This window comes from Mya arenaria, chromosome 11, assembly GCF_026914265.1.
Source record: "Mya arenaria isolate MELC-2E11 chromosome 11, ASM2691426v1".
NCBI lineage: Eukaryota > Metazoa > Mollusca > Bivalvia > Myida > Myidae > Mya > Mya arenaria.
In genome coordinates this window covers 51,821,121-51,833,813 of record NC_069132.1, presented here as the reverse complement: position 1 = coordinate 51,833,813, position 12,693 = coordinate 51,821,121, and the positions used below count along the sequence as shown (strand labels likewise).

The 12,693-nt window shown below is 34.2% G+C and overlaps 1 pseudogene; it reads right to left on the bottom strand.

The window, feature by feature from the left end:
- Positions 1-2,607: 2,607 nt before the first annotated feature.
- LOC128209853 (uncharacterized) lies at positions 2,608-11,842 on the bottom strand (annotated as a pseudogene).
- Between the last annotated feature and the right edge of the window lie 851 nt (positions 11,843-12,693).

Here is a 12,693-nt window from a genome sequence, read left to right as displayed (position 1 = left end):
AAAATATAATATAATCATAATAAAAATACAAAACACGTAAGTGTTATTTATATATATATATATATATATATATATATATATATATATATATATATATATATATATATATATATATATATATATATACTAAGGATTTATATCCCCAATGAATACTTATCAATTTAACTTTGCTGCTGCTGTGGATAAGGAACTGGACTTCTAACTTTAAGCTTTGCTTTGTTGAAAAAAGTAATGCATTTACTAAGGAATTAGATTGTTGAATTTAGACAAATAGCAAACAATCTAATAGTAAGCTCTTTAGTTTTCAATGCCCTGAAAATTAATAATTCAATTTGCTTTCAAAACTTCATGCCAAAACGTTTCAATGAATGCCAGGATAAAGACTCATGTTCTATTCATATAATTGGCACGATATTGATTATTCAATCCAGATTACTTTTTGCAAGCCTTAGGGTTTATATTGAGATTCATATAAAACGTGAAACGACTTGCTGATTCTTGTATACACTATTTAGAAATCATTGTCACTATCGGCAAGGTCTTCCATATATGTAATGTTATTTTGTAGGTGTACAACTAAAACCAGTTTAGCGTGTCAAATTGTTTGCTACAAGGCAATTGAAAGTCGTTCACCATTAAACATTGATGAGCATTGATATTTATTTGAACAGAAATATGTATTTTCAAGCCTAAAAGGATTCAATTTCTAATAACATTGAAATAAATAATGACAGGATGACGCCAAGCAGTGTGTGCAGTATGTTCACAAGCAATTGTTTTGTTCGTATAAATGGCAATAAATAGTGTAAATTGCACTGGAAATCACCTTTTAAAATTACTTTTTACAAAATATTTATCGAAGGAGATCGTCCGATTCTCCTCCCAAACACATGAATATATAAAACACCGAAAATACCAATATTCTTTAGAGTTTCGAAAGGCGGGGGCTCGTCCAAAAGTGCACCCCTTTGTAGATGGAGAGCATTTTATAAAATCATAAAATGGTTTATGGATGAGCTTGTATAAGAACGGTGTAACTGCGCTTTCAGTTGTTTAAATATTGCCAAAAAGTGCATTGGCTTCGGGAGTTTTAATTAAGCAAACAATCAGTATTAATTGATATAACCTCTATCGTTTGCTTTTATATCTTACAGCAAATGCACATGAAATATCAACGATATTTTTCAGTTAAGAAACCTCGTTTGAATGTCGTTCACCATTAAACGGTAATGAGCATTGATATTTATTTGAACAGAAATTTGTATATTCAAGCCTAAAGTTATTTAATTTTAGATAACTTTCATTGAAATAGACAATGACAGGAAGACGCCAAGCAGTGTATGCAGTATGTTCACAAGCAATTGTTTTGTTCGTGTCAATGGCAAAAAAATAGTGAAGATTGCACTAGAAATCACCATTTAAATTTACTATTTACAAAATATTTATCGAAGGAGGTCGTCCGATTACATTCGTCCCCTCCCCAAAAAAATGAATATATAAAAACACCAAAAATACCAACATTCTTAAGAATTTCGAAGGGTGGGGGGCTCGTCCAAAAGTACATCCCTTTGAAGATGGAGAGCATTTTATAAAATCATACAATGGTTAATGGATGAGCTTGTATAAGAACGGTGTAACTGCGCTTTCAATTGTTTAAATATTGCCAAAAAGTGCATTGGCTTCGGGAGTTTTAATTATGCAAACATTTAGTATTAATTGATAAAGCTTCTGTCGATTGCTTCTATAATCAGACAGGTAATTCATATGAAATATCAACGTCTCTTTCAAAATAATTCTATTATTTTTTTTAAATGAATTCTTATTTTCGGTAATTTTTTGCTAACGTACGAAGGGCAAACTTTCAGAGCGTCCTTTATAACATTTTGATTTGTTTTGTAATATGGACGTAACAATGTTTAAACATGTCGGTTATTATATTATGCGTATCAAGAGATTGTGGATCGGTTTACCCCATGGAACTGTCAAGCACTTTGCTCTTGGTGTTAAATGGGTCGACCGTAAGATGTCTGTGACTTTCATGACAGTAGTGTACCGATTGTGCTTATTTCAGGTTGAACCAATCATAGTTGGAGCAGGTACGTTTCAGGAACCGCTGGTCGACTGCAACATGCTTCAAGCCATAGCTTTTGCTCTTACCACGCGTCCCAACTTTTCTCTCTGACTGCAGTCCCTGATCTTTCTATCGATGTCAATTCTCTGAGCGTCTTTGACCCAGCTTCAATGTAATGAGTACTGTTTCGTAGCAAAAGTAGCAAAAGCTCTTTGTAGCACTGTTACATCATTGCTAGGTGTTTGCTCAAGACTGAAGACGATGCACTTAGTGTTGAAATAGTCCTTAGTACAGACTGTATCATGGTAATAGCTAGCAGATTATTTTTGGCAGAATAACGTGTTTCTACTTAGAATGCTTATATACGGCTCTTAAGGTACACATTATAAGTATTTAATATAACATACAAAACTTATTTACAACAATAATGATTACCCATTCAGTATATACATTGATTGTGAACTTTCGTGATAGTTCGTTCAGTAACCAACCAACAACTGTTCAAGTGTTCTAAGTCTTTATTGTTCAACGTTCTTTCTAAGTATAATAATCAGTATATAATACAGCATGACATTTAAGGTAATCCCACATCCTAACTGCCGTCCATTAAGGACCCAAGGCCGTGTATCTTATAGTATTATTAAAGTTCTAATAAACAACCTACAATACATGTTTTGTGTAGATGAAATACACTTTACAAAAGTGCTAGTCATACTAAGAGTATTCAAGATCGTTCAATATTAGATTCATACATATATGCTTAGAACAAAGGAAATTAACTTCTACCTGACTTGCCTACTCTTATTTACACACAAATAACTATTCGTAATTCCTATGCATTTCAACGTGTACAGCAATCGGTTAATTTGTAATGGTATTTTCAAACCATTGCAAAACACTCAATAACAAAGCGTTACATCGTGAGGGATGCCGCCATTGTAAGTTCTGCAGTCTTTTAAAAGCACTTATTTACTTGTAATCATTTAAGTCGAACCATATCGCAGATATAGAGCAAACATCATTTTATTCAGGATTTCTGAACGGTAATCATTTATCAGAACTCATTTTCAACGTGCTCCATGAAAGGCTACATGGATTTTTCTTCATTCACATGTAATCGTTTATAATCAGCAATATAAGTCATGGTTTGTGTATATACAGTAGGGTATATATTTACCAAACCGTGGGTTGTTATTAGTTTTACAATCATTAATGATCCGATTGTCCAGAACAATTCCATTTTCGATACAACGTATAGCAATTTGAGGACCCTGTTATGTATCGTTACTTGCTTGATCAAATAGAAAATATTAGTAATATTTGTGCAGAATAGGTATTAAACGTCCTGGTTAGTAAGAGACGGGTGCGACCATCTGTGAGTCAGCATTTTCAGACATCGTTTTACCACAAATATCAGGAGGATTTATTTTCGTCTAATCATTGTTATCCGGGTCATTCAACAATGGCTCTTTTCTTTTTGATTCAATAGAAATCGATTCATCATTCCTTGAATCAGTTTGATTTATTTCGGTATTCCTTGACTCAAAATTCCTTGACTCAGAATTTCTAAATTCTGACATCCATGAGTCAGCGTTTCTAGATTCAAGAGCTCTTGAGTCAGTGTTTCTAGATTCAAGTGCCCTTGAATCAGTCATTTTCGTCTCAGCATTTCGTGAAGTCGCTTTTCTTTTTTCAGAGGTTCCTTGTTTATGCCTTAATCTCTTTAGATCGTAGTGTTTGGTCCACATGAATGTTTGTTTACAATTTGTGCAGTACACAAAATCGCATCCTCCTGAAAATATAATTATGGTCGAATTTAGTTTCACCAGGATGTTTCCTGAACCAGGAACAATTTGATTTTCATTCTTCCTAAATCGCATGAATACAGTTTCATACAAACAATGGGAATGGAATGAGAAATTACTGTATACATTTACCGAATGAGAAATTACTGTATACATTTACCTTCCTTTTCTATACGAACGAGGCATTTCGGACATTGCTTTGTTGTTTTTTCAATAACGTCCTTCGTTTTTACTTTTTCTTGTTTCAGTCTCTGTAAAAACGTGTGTGTAGTTATATAACGTCATACAGCATATGTTATGGAAAAGTAATACAATATGTATTCTTCGCTTGTCTTGCATAAAATACATTTTAACATCAGCAATAGGTTTGAATGCTTAAAATCAAAGGTGTCTATTTGTATAATAACTGTACAGTTACCTTCTTTCGTTTAAGGATACGCCTGTGTGTGCATTTCTCACAAGTAGCATCCTCTTCCCAATCCTCATGTACACATTCTCCATTTTTAATCCCTCCATAAAACGGCTGCAAATGATATGTTATATGTCTAAGAACTGTACTGGAGATATTAATTGGTTTATTTTAAGAAAGCCTCTCCAGTAATATCCAAGTAGTGGACCGATACATACAAATCTTTATTGTCAGTATAGGTCAAGATTTGTTATAACTTGCACGCATTTTATTAAATTAAAGAACGTTTAAAATTTTAAACTAACGTGCTGTAAATCAAACCTGTATATTTTAAGTATGGATATTCTTAAAGCTTGTATAAAGACCTCTGAGAGTATTGATGAGAATCTCCATCACTTAAATTACCTTCTTACAATCGACGCACATGTAATACTGGTACCGATCCAATGCGTATCTGTCGCGGTCGTTGAAATACGGACTCTCTCTGTCCGTGATTTCCGCCGCAAAGAGTAGACCGTCTTTCCTCAACATGAGCATAGCTTTGTCTGTGATGTCTTCTTCTAACCCGGTCACAGATTGTAACATTGACCGTATTGCTGGATGTTTCAATTTTGCCTATAAAAATATCGATGTTAACATATGCACACCGTTATTTTTTAACATAACGGCATTTAAAGGGTCATTATAAAACGAAAACGGTAAGACAATTTTAGTATTTATTTCATCAAGAACACCATCACTAGAACAGCACATCAATACAAAGAAAACAAAAAGGGGCGAACAATCTGAACACAGGTACGAACAAACAAGCGATGTAAAATATAAGAAAGCAAAATCAATAAAGGGGACATAGTAACGCATTGGTCATAGAAATGACCTTCGTTCAAGTGCATAGCAACAATAAATATATATAGGTAAATACAGCGAAAGTTCAACCCAATGTGTACAACTATGATGTACAACTCAAATCACAGTAAACTGCCTTCGCATGTGTAGACCACGTGACAATTGCGAATGAGTGATTGCCATGTTCCAGTGGAAACTCCTCTTGCAATGTGGACAGTACATGTACTTGCAAACGCCTGGAATAACAATTTATTGACAGCTCTTTTTCATATTTCACCTTCACATAAACAATTCATAAATCACTTTTACTGACGACTATTTATTTAATGCCTTTCATATGTAATATAAATTCATTGATTTCATCGAGACAGTTAATTGGATAAGGCCTGCTAAGCTTGTCTTTAAAATGCTAAAACTATGTTTTGTATTGTATTTTTTATGTAAGTTATGCGGTCAATTCAGCTGGTACAACTGTTGAGGTTTCGTCGAAGGATAATCCCTGTAATGAATTATCTTATTCTAATGCAATCGTTTTCATACCGTTTCTTTCGATGTTCACCAAGCAGTGAGGACATTTCCTTGTTGTCCGTTTGATCATTTCTTCAGAACGTTCACTCTCGACTTCCCTCTAAAAATAAAGTTTGGAAAATAATAATAATAGATAAGAAAATAAACTACTGTTAAACGGCATATGTCACAATGTTGCTTTTGTAAATATCTGATTCGTCTCATTGTCTGTCCTTTTTATGGTCTTACAGTGAATGTGCAATCACACTGGACAAAAAAAGCATTTCATGGCTTGCTCATTTGCTTAAACCAGTTACACATAAAAATAAATCTGTTTTACATAGTTTAACCGAGTTTCACATAAAGTGCCACTGAAAAAAAGTTTCGACACTGTCTTGATCTTTCCTATTTCAGAATAAGTCTAAACTCGCGACGAATACCACTTTAAATTCGTTATGAGAGGCAGCACTTCTTTTATATTTGTTTGTGTTTGTTAAATCGTCGTTACCTCAATCCTCTGCCTTATACAGTGAGGACAAAGCACTGATTCTGGAACATAGTCTTCATCTTCATCAACAACACATTCTTCGGTCGCAGTTCCAGTAAAATATGGCTGAGGTATGGAAATATAGCAAAACCAATTATTATAGCCACATTTTATGATACCAAACTTAATGTTCAACACATAAAAGTAAAGTAGTTTTAAATCAAAAGTGGCATACCTTTTGGCACTCAAAGCATTCCGAAAACTTGTATCTGTTGGTCGAAAATCCTACTGGATCGTGGTAGAAACGGCTTTCCGAATGAAGGATATGGCGTGAGAACTCCAGTCCATCCCTTCTCATGTGCATAAGAGCAAGTTTTTGTACTTGTTCCTGAAGAGCTTTGAGCGGCTCGATGTACCGCTCCAACGATGAGTGTTCCAGGTCTTTCTTCGATGAAGAAACACAAAAGGTCGTTTCAGCTGCGTTTTCTTTCAGTAAATTACGTATGCTTATAAAGTTTACGTACCATCGTTTTAGTTGGTGAAAGGTCTTTGCAGTTTTAAAACATGTAGACACAAGAACATCGGTAAAATGTGAATGTTGTAAATAATGTACAGTCGAAACTCGCCATTTCGAATTATGTTATCTCGACGTTCTGGTAATGTCGTACTTTGTTCGCATATGTTGTACTGAAGTGAGACATATTTTTAAGTCGGTTATCGAGTTTTCGTTATCTCTAAATATTTTCCGACGTCTCGACTTCGGCTTAGCGAGTTTCGACTGTATTATTGGCAACTACACAATATATAATAACCGTAAAATGTTGTTGTTTTAAAGAAGCTTTTGTAAACCTCCAGCTGAATGTACTAGAGGCTTTATCAATATTACTATGTATATTAACTTATTATAAAAGAAATACATGTCGTTTCATAACGCGCAGTAAGGTAGTTAATCGAACAACATTGGTCAAGTGGGAATGCTAACCTACAGTACAGAGAAAATCGGTCTTTTACATCTAGTTCGAGCCAACGGACAATTCGAGACAAGCGAGTTCGAGCCAACTGGTTTCGACTGTAGTTAGAAAGATTAAACTCTGGTGTGTCTCTTGTTTAGTATTTATTTGTCCATACTCCTGGGTGTCTTTAAACTGGCTATTGGTTGAGTTTAAGGCTATTTGGTTCGTCGCTGTTGTTGCAATTGTTTTGTATTTTAGATAGGAACACTTTATGAAAATACTTACACTACATATCGGGCAGCGAAGGAAGTTGAAGTTGATTCTTGGACCGACCCAGCGCTTCTTTAGAACTTGTCTGATGCATTTCAGGTGGAAAATGTGACCACATTGAGACTGAAATGTTAGAAAATACCATATATATGACCATGCAATAATAATTGAATTTTTTAGTTGTATTAAAACTAAAAGCATTCCGTACTCTTCACCGAAAAATGTCGATATCATGCTTTACTCTCGTAATATTTATGATTGGCACTGAAATATTTTAACTAAGTCAAAAGTACATCATGTTTCTAGTATGTGCCTAAAACTCAACATATTTTAAAAAATCGTTAAGATCACTATCACACTGACACGATTCCATCCCAACATGTAATAATATGCAACCGGAAAAAAATGGCTGGAATTCATTGCATAAGGCCACAATTTGGCTGAGCAAAGATTGCTGGGAGTGTTTGTGAGCATATTTTATGACATATCGGCTATAATTGGATACGTTTGTCCTTGTTTATCAGACATTTATATTATAAAATTACGAAACTTTTTCGATAAGGCATAACATTAGATAATGTTGTACTATATGGTTCTAGTAACTACGATGTTGTTTTTATTTGTTTGGACGATTTTTATTCGAAGTTATACTGTATTATGCGAAGTAGGGTAAAAAAGTAAAGAGCAATATACGATTATTATCAAACACTTGTTAGAATAATAAAACTGGTGTGTTGTTTAACTACTATTTATAATTTCCACAACGCCAATAGCAATAAGGCTTCGCCTTCGTTGTCACTTGTCCCCTTAATAAAGGGTATCCGAAAAGTACGCAGAACCAAACGTTAATTATACAGAAGTTAAACTCAACAATCAGATAAAAAGGCATGGAACGTGGTAAAACATAGCAATAAAGGCAAGTATAACAATTATGATTTAGTTCATTAATATAGATGGAATGCAAGGTAAAATTCTGGTCTTGACTTTGAAAGAATTTATTTCTAAATAACATCGAAATTTTGTTACATTAGATAGGTAGTCTTTACTTAAAACTCAAATTTAGGGAAACAAAACGTGTATTAACTTCCTTTACGAAAGACAACAAAAACGACTTTTCCTTTGATCGAATATCAATACTCAATGAATTTCGCTGCTTTTCTTCCTTTCCCTATTACGAATATCCTGTTTTATACAAGTTTAATGAACTATTATTATTTCTATAACTACCTTAATGTTTCTCTAACTGTATTGATATCTATCGAATAATTATCCTGATAAAATAAAAAAAACAAACGAAGACACCAGTTCGATTTCATTATGAGAGTTATGAACACGCCCCATTTCGTAGCAAACGTCACAAGTACACATACATTTGACAGAGGTATACAGTACGAGCACAAGAATATGAATATAATCACTAGAATATGCAAAAACGGTCTTAATAGAAAATGTCTGACCTGAATGATCGGCAAAGCACCCAACATATCCATGCAGATGACACAGATATCCTCCTTGTTCTGTTCCCCATTCCCGCGGCAGTCGGGGTCCAGGCAGGGCGGACACTCGGCCTCATATCTGTACCCACAACACATATGGCCACAGTCAAGCTCCTTCGTGCAAACCTTTGACGATGCCAGCTTAGGGTGCTTCTTATAATCTGTGTGAAGCAAGACAATGTTTACAACATTTGGCGATTCGGTAACATTCTGTAAATAATGATTAATTATACCTTACTAGTAAACTAGTGAAATTATTTGAGTATTATATTGCAGACTAATAACTTAGTATACATATTTACCTGAATTATTATGAAGTGAGAATGTTTTAACGATTACCAATTCAATTTTAATCCAGGCTATATAATCATACAATACAAATTGTGGATTTGTATTTACGTTAAATGTTGTGTAACTGCAAGAATTCCAATTGGATATGAGACAAACAAAAACATCTCTCGCGTGCTAAACGCGTAACATGTCAGGAACGTAGATATAGCGACTACAACTTACAGTAAAATGTCGGAGGAGGTATAACAGTCCCCGTTTGCGTCAGGAATTTCTGTAAAAAAGTAGTTTCAGCATACGGAATATATCTCTCAATTGCATTATCCCCACTAAGCATTTTTATATTTCTAAACGATCAGATTTAGCAAGACATTTCTAGTATGCAACCATTTTGGTCAAAGAACATACAAAGCAGAACAAAGGCAGCCATTTTTGTATTATTATTTTAATATGGATTCAATAAAAAATACCAGTATTTAATGCCAATACTGTTTTACTAAACCATGTTCGCAACAATTCAAGCAGGCTCAAAGTCCATTTCATTAAACAAGGTAAGTTACTATTATATTTTAATGATGCATACTTTCACTGAAGTTGTACCTGAACTCCTTGTTCCGGATTACCTCCTCCTGCGACTAGGTAGACATCTTTTATACTGGTCCTGTGTTTCTCTGAGCTTCGAAATAGGCTACACATTGTGTGTAGGTGTCAGAGATAACGTCCGGTGGGTACATACTGAACCCCCTCCCCTGCGTCGGAAATGCAATGGATAACGCCTTCCTTTTGTGTGCTTCGTGTAGGCATTTCATAAGTGTCCGGAATGTTACCTGTATATATAATTGATTCAAATTTTATATTATATGCATTGACTCGAACGACAACCTATTCTTCAAAACTGATACTTGTATAGAACAGAAAAAAATATTTATAACGGTTAGTAGAGAGCGTTCCTCATCTATAATTAATTTACAAATAACTGTTTTTGTATTATTTTACAAATGCTCACCTTTAACGATTACAATAAGTAGAGCTCTTATCCAATGTTTGGTGATGTTATAACAGAAACTTCGAAAACGTATTATTTTGTTTCTCTACATATATATTCAAATAATATCTCAAATATTGCACCTTGCCTTTTGTGGCCACGTAGCTATCATTTAAAAAAAATATAACATTTATAAGGCTTATATTTTTTATTTTTTGACAAATCATATGCTGTATTTGTATCATTAAAGTAAAATAAGTTCAACGTAATAATACATTGAAATAAAAAAATAAAATTAGTCAAAGCGTCCTCAGCCAATAACGGGTTTCATTTAATTACATTTTACACTAGCAATGAACTTGCGAGATAAAAGCCATGTTCATATATTCTAGTTTATGGAGGTACCGTTATAAAATAAGCGTATTATATTAAAAAATAATCAATTTACATAGTCTATTCTTAGGTAATGACAGGCACTTATCCGTTACAGTTTGGGGCCACTCAAATATATTTTTCGATTCGATTGTTATTGCTTGTGAACAGAACTGTAAACAATGTAAACTGACATGTGTCGCACATATACCGTCTCCGTGGCCTTGTGGTTAAGGCGTCCGCCTACGGAGCGGGAGGTCGAAGGTTCGAGTCTCACAAGGGGCTTGTTCTGACATGGCCGGTTGCCGACCCAGCAGCTAGTTAAATCGAGGGGTACCGATTGCCTTCCTGCCAGGCGCCTGGCATTTGGAATAAGGAATTGGGGTAAAGATGTTCACGAATGTAGGTGTCTCATAAGCCCAACGGGCTGGCCCTTAACTGAGAGGGGTGACACTATAATAAACAAACACTTTTATAGTCTTTAAACGCTTCCAGAGCTATCATTTTTCTTGGAAAAACGAGCTAAAAAAGAAATATTAAATCTACCTGTCGAGCATCAACCAAAAAATATGGCGGCAGTGAAATGTGGAACACGTATTTGCATGCCAGTCCGTAACCTCCCGTTACCGCGAGACCACCGTACGTTATACCGTTGGGATAACGTCGGACGCACTCCGTTCTCAGGCCTATACCGGCAGCCTCTTGCAATGATGGGCTGATATCTAAGCCTTGACTGGTACTGTTGACAAGAACATCAGCCTGGTAAATATAAAGACGGTAAATTAAGCAGGATGGGTCCAATATTCCTGGTACAATCTGAAATCCCTTATATCAGGATCCAGCTTAGCTCATTAACTATGTTTAGTATAAATATCTTATTTTGGAATCCTAGTTTTTTAAAGAAAATCGAGCTGAATATCACTATAAACCATTATTCATTTTGTGAAATTTTGTTTGAGTAATATGATTAATTAACATGGGCTAATTAAAATAGAAAACCTAAGCTTTTTAGGCTCTAGGATTTGATGTAGTTTAAAATAGTACAAAATGAAATCCATTATGAGGCATAATTATACATAATAAATTATTTATAAGTTGAAGCAATATAAGGTCGTTAATGTTTTTGTTTTCTTTTTTCGTGCATATACATCCGCAAATAACATAATTATCATAAATATAAGCATAGTTATCAGTCTAAAAAACAATTTTACACAACGACAACAGATTACACTCCCTGTTATTATATATCAACCATGTATTACTTACCCTCACTGTCGAAAATCTCTTTTCAATCAAGTGCACCTTCATTTTAAACCATTATATCACAAACACCCTTATTCCGATTATTTTGATCATCTATAACGCCTTGTAGTATTTTGTGCCATAAATATTCATTATGATGAACAAAGCAAGTGTCAATTTGTGAATACAATTTGGCCAGCAGCCGATTGTAAAGAATGAAGTATTGTAAGATCGGTCATGTCAATAACGATTAAGTTATATCACTAGTTTAAGTTGCTTAGTTTAACCTTTTCAGCATGTTCAATATATTATTATGAGACGACTAGACAATAAATTTATATTATTATGAAAACAAGATTAGGTTTAAGATGTCGAAAAGTTGATGATGTGTTTTCGAAAAGAAAAAAAAAACATAGTTCTCCAAACTTGGTTTCACCACGTAACTGATTTCCGAACCGGTTTAACATACAAGGCAAATGTCAACAATTCGGAAAAAGTTACTTAGATTTAAATGTTCTCTTTACTTTTTATTAACACATGCCAGAGAATCAAGACATGATTATACAAATGCGGTTTCAAAAACTGGCTGAACATGCTGGGTCTACTTGATCTACTTTTTGTTTGTTTACTCGCATCATTGTTTGTACTCGTACACCGGATATAGTAACTTTATCTAAAACACAGTAGTTACGTTTCTACTATTCCTTTCTTATTACAAGCACAACTTGTTCCTGACGTTTTCAGCTGTTAAGCACACAAGTGGAACTTGTTATCCATTCATGGTGTTGGGAGTCGTGAAGCACCAGAAAACAGTCGTATCTTAAGTTCATGACTATGAAATATATCGGAAAATATTTAGTGGTGTCCGCCCTGTAAAACCTCAACTTTTAAAATAATGAATCATTACGTTGGTGTTTTAAAGTTTTGCCGTTTTTATAAATAACTAATGTTAGTTAAAAGAA